The following is a 7,413-nucleotide window of genomic DNA, read 5'->3' as shown; positions in this document are numbered from 1 at the left end:
GAAAGGAGAATGAACGAATGAATGAATGAACGAATGGCTCCTTGTGAGGCCGTATCCTTTTAACGAATGTGTTTATCGCTTTCACGTATACTTGTATCTGGAATTCTTGGTTATCTGTACTGAATGCATGGAACTGCTTGTTTGTCTATGTGATCGGAACCTCACTGAGCTTTCCAGCTCATCCCTTTAGTTTTGTTTTCCTTAACAGGGGAAAGCGTGCAAGGACGAGAGCCTGTATAGACTAGTTGGGTCTAGCTCTTGATTTTCTTTTGTTATGGTTCTCGCCCTAGCTTTTGGCAAGGGTCGGGTGTATGAAGTATCGAGAACTTTTGTACCCCTTTGTTTTTTGTAAGTCCTTTGAGATTGGAATGTATATAAGTTCTACTTTAAGTTTTGGATTCGTGTCCTATGTACTCCTGTAGTAATGAATTGGATCCTGGTTTGCTCTCTATTGAGGTTTGATTTCTGATTTGTTTGAATGAACAACTGAGTCCCGGCGAGAGCTGGGCAGGCGGCCCGCTGAACCCTCTGGTTCGCCTTAGGGGGAGGTGGGGCTGTTACAAGATAATTCCTTATAAATTACTGCACTTGGAAGGGACTGAATTTGGGAATTGATGAGATGACATGGTCTATGAAAATGGAAAAGAGTATGATTGAAATTTGTTGAGAATAAACCAGACCAATATGTTAGTGGGTTGAACCATTGTAAAAACACTTGAAGATTGTGAGTTAATGGTCTATTAAAGAAAGGGATTTGAAATTCCATAAGGATGTGGTATTGGTGACATATGCATCAGAAATACCATAGTAGTTCTTTTGGAAAATCAGTGGGATTGGCTATGAATATTTGATAGAAAGGATATTCAGGGTTTGTACCAAAGGGACTTAAAATTGAACCACCATATGAACTAAAAAGTTCCAGTTCATAATAATTTTGGATTCTTTCAATATCTTCTTTCTCCCATGGGTACGGTATTTCACGAATATCAAGAGGTACTGGTTGAATAGATGTAAACATTAAACAAGATGAGACTTGTTGAGGTATGGGTTCTTTTCTAGAAAAGAAATCAGCAACAATATTTTTCTTTCCCTTAATGTGTTTAACATCAAAGGAATATTGTGAAAACCATGCTGACCATCTAAGAAGTTGTGGGTGAGGAATGGTTTTTTGTTTGAAATGCAGCATTTTAGGAAATGATCCCATATCCATTTCAACCAAAAAATGATGAGATATAAGAAAGAAAGAGAATTTTTTAATTCCATTTCTTACTGCAAGAATCTCCTTGAAAGTGGAATGATAATGTTGTTCAGAGATTTTAAACTTTCCACTTGCAAATCCACAACAGTGTCTGGGTATAGCTCCCTAATATTTATCACTGGCATTAGTCTGCAAAATCTTTTTCCCTTTAGTTGGAATGTGTAGGGTAGGAAGATTGACCAATTCATGTTTAAGCTCTTGAATTGCCTGGGTCTGAGAAGATCCCCATAAGGGTGGAGTCTTCTTGAGCATTTTAGTCAAAGGACTAATATGCTTTGCTGCCTTTGGGATGAATTCCCGAACATAATTAACAATTCCAAGGAATTGTTGCACCTATGTTTTTGTCAAATTTTCTTCTGGAAAATCTTTGACAGATTGGCCCACATGTTGCTCAGGTGTACAAGTACCATTGGAAATTTTCATTCCAAGAAATGAAATTTCTTATTTTGCCAAAATCATTTTCTTTTCAGAAATCATGATTCTATGCTGCTTAACAATATTATGAAATTTATTAAGCAATTGGAAATGTTCTTCAAATGTATTGCTGAAAAGAAGAATGTCATCAGTATAAATCAAGGCTGAGTGTAAGATAGGTTGGAAAATCTTGATCATGGCTTTTTGGAAAAGTGAAGGTGCTGTTTTAAACCAAAAGGCATAACCTTCCATTGAAAATGATGATTTGGAATGCAAAAGCCAGTTTTGTGCCTATCCTTAGGATGTATTCCCAATTGCCAAAAACCAGATTTTAAATCAAACTTTGAAAACCATTTTGCTTTGGAAATCTGGGCAAAAAGTGTAAATCGGTTGGGAATTGGAAACTTGTCATCAAGAAGGAAAATGTTAAGAGGTTGGTAATTAATTACCAATCTCATCTTACCTCTTACTTGTTCAGATCTCTTATTGACATAGAATGTTTGATAGGCCCATTGAGAATCAGAGAGTTCAATAAGGCCAAACTTTAAAAGTTCTTCACATTCTTGTTCTGCAAGCTTAGTATCATCAGGATTCATTCCTGAATGGACTAGCTTTGGTAGGATTTATATCCTCATTCTTTTTGAAAGGAAGTCGGATATGAAAATCAGATTTTTCCCATAGTGGGTGATCACATTTTTTAAGAAACTCTTGATGGTTAGAAGCACATGATTCTTTAATCATTTTCTCTTGAAATTCTTTGAGTTGAGCTTCTATCAGAAAAACTTGGTCCTCTTGGATTAAATACAGTTTTGGGATGTCAATATAGGGTTTAAAATATTTCTTTGATTTTATCCCTTTTCCTGTAGCAAGATATTTATCTTCTCGATAAACATCAAATCCAAGTAAAAGATCCTTTGTAACAAAGGTTGCACCAAGGAATTTTGAACTCACACAACGATCTGGAAGGAGTTTGAGTGTTATGGGAATTTTGGTTATAAATTCAGCATGGAAAAGATTCCCATCAGCTCCTCTAAACTCATGAATATATGGAGTCCAATAATGATCTGGTAAAACATCTTTTTTCATTATTGAAAGTGAAGCACCAGAATCAAAGAATGCAATTAGTGGAATAGGTTGAGAATACTTATCCAACAATATATGAACCAAAGCTTGGGGATAAGTTTTCTTTTCAATCCTTACTGTTTCATCAGGGACCTGTAAAGCCAAAAGAGTTGAATTAGTTTCTTCTTCTTGTTCAGAAAATTTAGATTCTAAATCAGAAATATTAAAATGAAGTTCATTCTGAATTTTTGAGATAAGATGTACTCCCTTTTGGATTTGAGAACAATTTTTTGCAAAATGTCCTGGCTTTCCACATATGAAACATTTGTTTCCTTTTTTCCCCCGAAACTGCTTACCTTTCCTTTTGAAATATCTCCATTTTTTCCTGAAAGGTCTCTTAGGAAATCCTTTATAACTTTTGCTGAAACTCTTAAATCTTTTGAATTTCCTTCTTCTCTTGTAAGGAACACATGCCTGACATTTCCTTTGGTTATCAATTCAGGTTTCTTACAGGCTTGATCCAAGCAAACATCTCCTTTTAGATATTCACGAATAACCTTTCTCTTGTTGCATAGATCATCAAGTGATAGGAAGACTGCCGGTTTAATTTGTCCAGTGGACAGATTTAAAATAGATCCATATTTGTTATGGAAGTACATTTCTGCACCATCTGCAAGAGATTTGGGAAGTGAACTGATAAAAGCTTGCTTGAGATTTATATCTGCACCAAGAGTAAAGAATGATTTAGTCATCTTTTTAAAATGTTTATTTAGATCCTTCCGATCATAAGATAAACATTTCATTTGAAAGAATTCTTTTCTCTTTGTTTCTTTGCTTTCTTTGTGTGAGAACTCGTAATTTTCTTATTTTCTAGATTTTATTTTATTTAATTGCACACTAATTCTATATTTTCTTTGTTAGAAAATTTTTTAGATAATTTTTATGAGTCAATGTGGTTTTTAAATTATTTTTCTAGTATCAATTAGTTTTCGAGAAATTAAGAGTGTATACCGGATGTGGGACCCGCAAGTGCGGAAAGGGCGGTAAAATTCGGCCAATTAGGTTAAGTTTGGTATACTGGGATTAATTTTCTAGGTGTTAAGAGATAATTAGAGGTTACCTAGATGGATTAGTATTAGAGAGACAAAGGGATAGCTATAAACCAAAAAGGTGACAAGTGTCACTTTCCTACTTAATCTTGGACTTTGACCACTATTCATGACTTTACTAAAATCCCAGAATTGACCAAGAAATCTTCATTTTCTTCACTCCTTTGGCCGGCCTTCTCAAGAAGAAAAAGAAAGGAAACCTTCAACTCTCTTGCTCTCAATCTTGCTCAATCTCCCAATCCAACCGATTAAACTTGAAATTTCTCCATAAAAACCCTTAGTAAAGTAGTAGTGAGGTAGTTGGTGGAGTGGTTTGGAAAGAGGAGGTGCTAAGTTGGGTCTTTTCTTGAGTTTGCAAGGTAAGTGACTAAGGAACCTTTCTTTTGTTCTTGAAAATGCGCAATTAGTGACTTGTGTGAGTTAAGGAGGTGATTTTGTGGAGGTTTTCATAACTTTTGGTAGTGCTTGATGAATTTCTAATTTTATGCATAATTTTTCTGTTTTTATATGTTTAATGTTGGTTGGCCATGGATGATGGCTTGGTATGGTTTAGAATGAACTTATGGAGTGTTAATTGTAACTATTTGCGAAAAATTTCCGCTTTGTACGGAAAATTTCAGATTTAGGGGTTTGAATTGGGGCTTTTCTAGGGTTGCTATAGAACTCTTGAATTGGCTTTGTTTAAAGGGTATTGTGGCCCTAATAAGTTGTATTGAGTAGCCTATGACTTACAATGGTAATTGTGGTTGTGTTTGAGAAATATAAGTGATTGATGGTAGGATGGAAATCTGAAATTTTAAGGGGAAAATTTGCTGTCCAAATTGTGGGTTCTTATGTTTTATTGGATTTGGGTTGTTTTAGGGGTAATTAGAGACCTTAGGATGGTCTAAACCCTTAGCACCGAGTGTTCCTTATTTTTTTTGCAAGTTCTTTTGGTTTTACATTAGTGACTTGTGGCATGGATTTACGACTCGTACTCGAGTCTCAATGCGTTTTATTGAATGTTTTAGGGCATACCGGTGACGCTAGGCTTTCGTTGGACCGAAATCTGTGAAATCTTCCTTTGTTTGATTGGTGAGTGATTGTTACTTCATGGGTTTGTTATACTTGAAATCTATGATTTGAATGCTTGTGTATACTGCTGAGATTGATTGAGTCGAGGGTATACTTTATCACTCTTGCACTCTATGACTTATGTGACTGTTTACTGTATCAATTGAATGTCTCTTGAATATACTTGAACTGGTGTGGCTGTTAGGGCCATTGAGGCTGGATCCCTGGGAGCATTGAGGCTGGATCCCTGGGAGCATTGCGGCTGGATCCCTGGCCTGGGCCAGGGATCCAGCCGCAATGCTCCTAAAAGCTTAAGCTGTTAGGGCCAGCCTCCCCCTGACTTAAGTACCGTGGCCACTCCTAACCAACCTGGGCCAGGGATCCAGCCGCAATGCTCCTAAAAGCTTAAGCTGTTAGGGCCAGCCTCCCCCTGACTTAAGTACCGTGGCCACTCCTAACCAACCTTCGATGTGGGACTACTGTTCCCCTTCTTGGCGCATCCTGCCGCGGGTACTCTTCACCCCCACCGAAGGCCTGGCTCTGATACCACAAGTAGCTTGGGCCAGGGATCCAGCCGCAATGCTCCTAAAAGCTTAAGCTGTTAGGGCTAGCCTCCCCCTGACTTAAGTACCGTGGCCACTCCTAACCAACCTTCGATGTGGGACTACTGTTCCCCTTCTTGGCGCATCCTGCCGCGGGTACTCTTTTTAAACCAAAAGGCATCACCTTCCATTGGAAATGATGATTTGGGATACAAAATCCAGTTTTATGCCTATCCTCAGGATGAATTCCCAACTGCCAGAATCCAGATTTTAAATCAAATTAGAAAACCAGGTGGCCTTGGATATCTGGGAAAAAATAGTAAATCTGTTGGGTATTGGAAACTTATCATCAAGCAGGAAAATATTTAGAGGCTGGTAGTTGATTACCAATCTCATTTTCCCTCTTACCTGTTCAGATCTTTTGTTAACATAAAATGCCTGGCAGGCCCATTGAGAATGAGAAATCTCAATGAGTCCAAACTTTAAAAGTTCTTGGCATTCCTGTTCTGCAAGCTTTGTGTCATTGGGATTCATGCCAGAATGACTAGCTTTTGTGGGATTGATATCCTCATTTTTCTTAAAATGAAGTCGGATAAAAAATTCAGAATTTTCCCACAAAGGATGATCACACTTTTGTAAAAACTCTTGATGATTTGTTGAGCATGATTCTTGAATAATCTGCTCTTGAAACTGCTGGAGTTGATCTTGTTGAACACTTTCTTCTTGTATCAAATACAGCTTTGGGATTTCAATGAAAGGTTTAAAAAACTTTTTTGATTTTATCCCATTCCCTGTAATAAGATATTTATTTTGCCTGTAAAGATCAAATCCTAACAACAAGTCCTTACCGGTAAAGTTTGCTCCCAGAAATTTTGAACTAACACAGCAATCAGGGAGAAGTTTGAGAGTGATGGGATTTTTTGTGACAAATCTTGTTTCAAAAAGATTTCCATCAGCTCCTCTAAACTTATTCACTTGAGGAATCCAATATGAGTCTGGTAGGATATCCTTCCTCATGATGGAAGTATGGGCACCTGTATCAAAAAATGCAATAAGAGGTATAGGTTTAGAATATTTATCCAACAAGATATGAATAAGAGTTTGTGGATAAACTTCCTCTTCTGTTTCCCCTTTATTTGTCATAGCAATAGGCCCAATACTTAAAATTTCTTCAGGGACCTGTAAAGCCAATAGAGTAGTGTCAGTAGGCTCCTCTTGTTCAGAAAATTCAGATTCTAAATCAGATATGGAAAAATGAAGCTCATTTTGAATTTCTGAAATTAATTTTACTCCCTTCTGATTTTGAGGACAATTTTTTGCAAAATGTCCAGGCTTTCCACAGATAAAACATTTGTTGCCTTTTGTGCCTCTGAACCTTTTAGACTTTCGTCTAAAATACCTCCATTTCTTTCTGAAGGATTTTCTTGGAAAATTCTTATAGGCCTTGGTAAAGCTTTTGAACTTTTTGAATCTTCTGGATCCTTTTCTTCTCTGGGATGGAGTACAGGCTTGGCACTTTCCCTTAGTTATTAGCTCTGGCTTTTTGCAGGCTTGGTCCAAACAAACATCTCCTTTTAGATATTCACGAATAACTTTCCTCTTATGACAAAGGTCATCAAGAGATAGGAAAACTGCTTGTTTGATTTGGCCAATGGTGAGATTTAAAACTGATCCATACTTATTATGGATATACATTTCTGCACCATCTGCAAGTGGCTTGGGAAGGGAACTGATAAACGGTTGTTTGAGATTGATATTTGCACCAAGAGAGTAAAATAACTTAATCATTTTTTTAAAATGTTTATTTAGATCCCGTCGATCATAAGATAAACATTTTATTTGAAAGAATTCTTTTCTTTTTGCTTCCTGGAATTCTCGGACATTTCCAAGAAATGTGAGATGAAGAATATGGATATTTTCCAGGAAATCTTGTTTGGTTAAAAAGAGCATTTTATCCGCATCTCCAATGGTTGTC

The sequence above is a fragment of the Coffea arabica genome, chromosome 1e (genome assembly GCF_036785885.1).
Source record: "Coffea arabica cultivar ET-39 chromosome 1e, Coffea Arabica ET-39 HiFi, whole genome shotgun sequence".
NCBI lineage: Eukaryota > Viridiplantae > Streptophyta > Magnoliopsida > Gentianales > Rubiaceae > Coffea > Coffea arabica.
Note: the sequence above shows the minus strand (reverse complement) of the source record.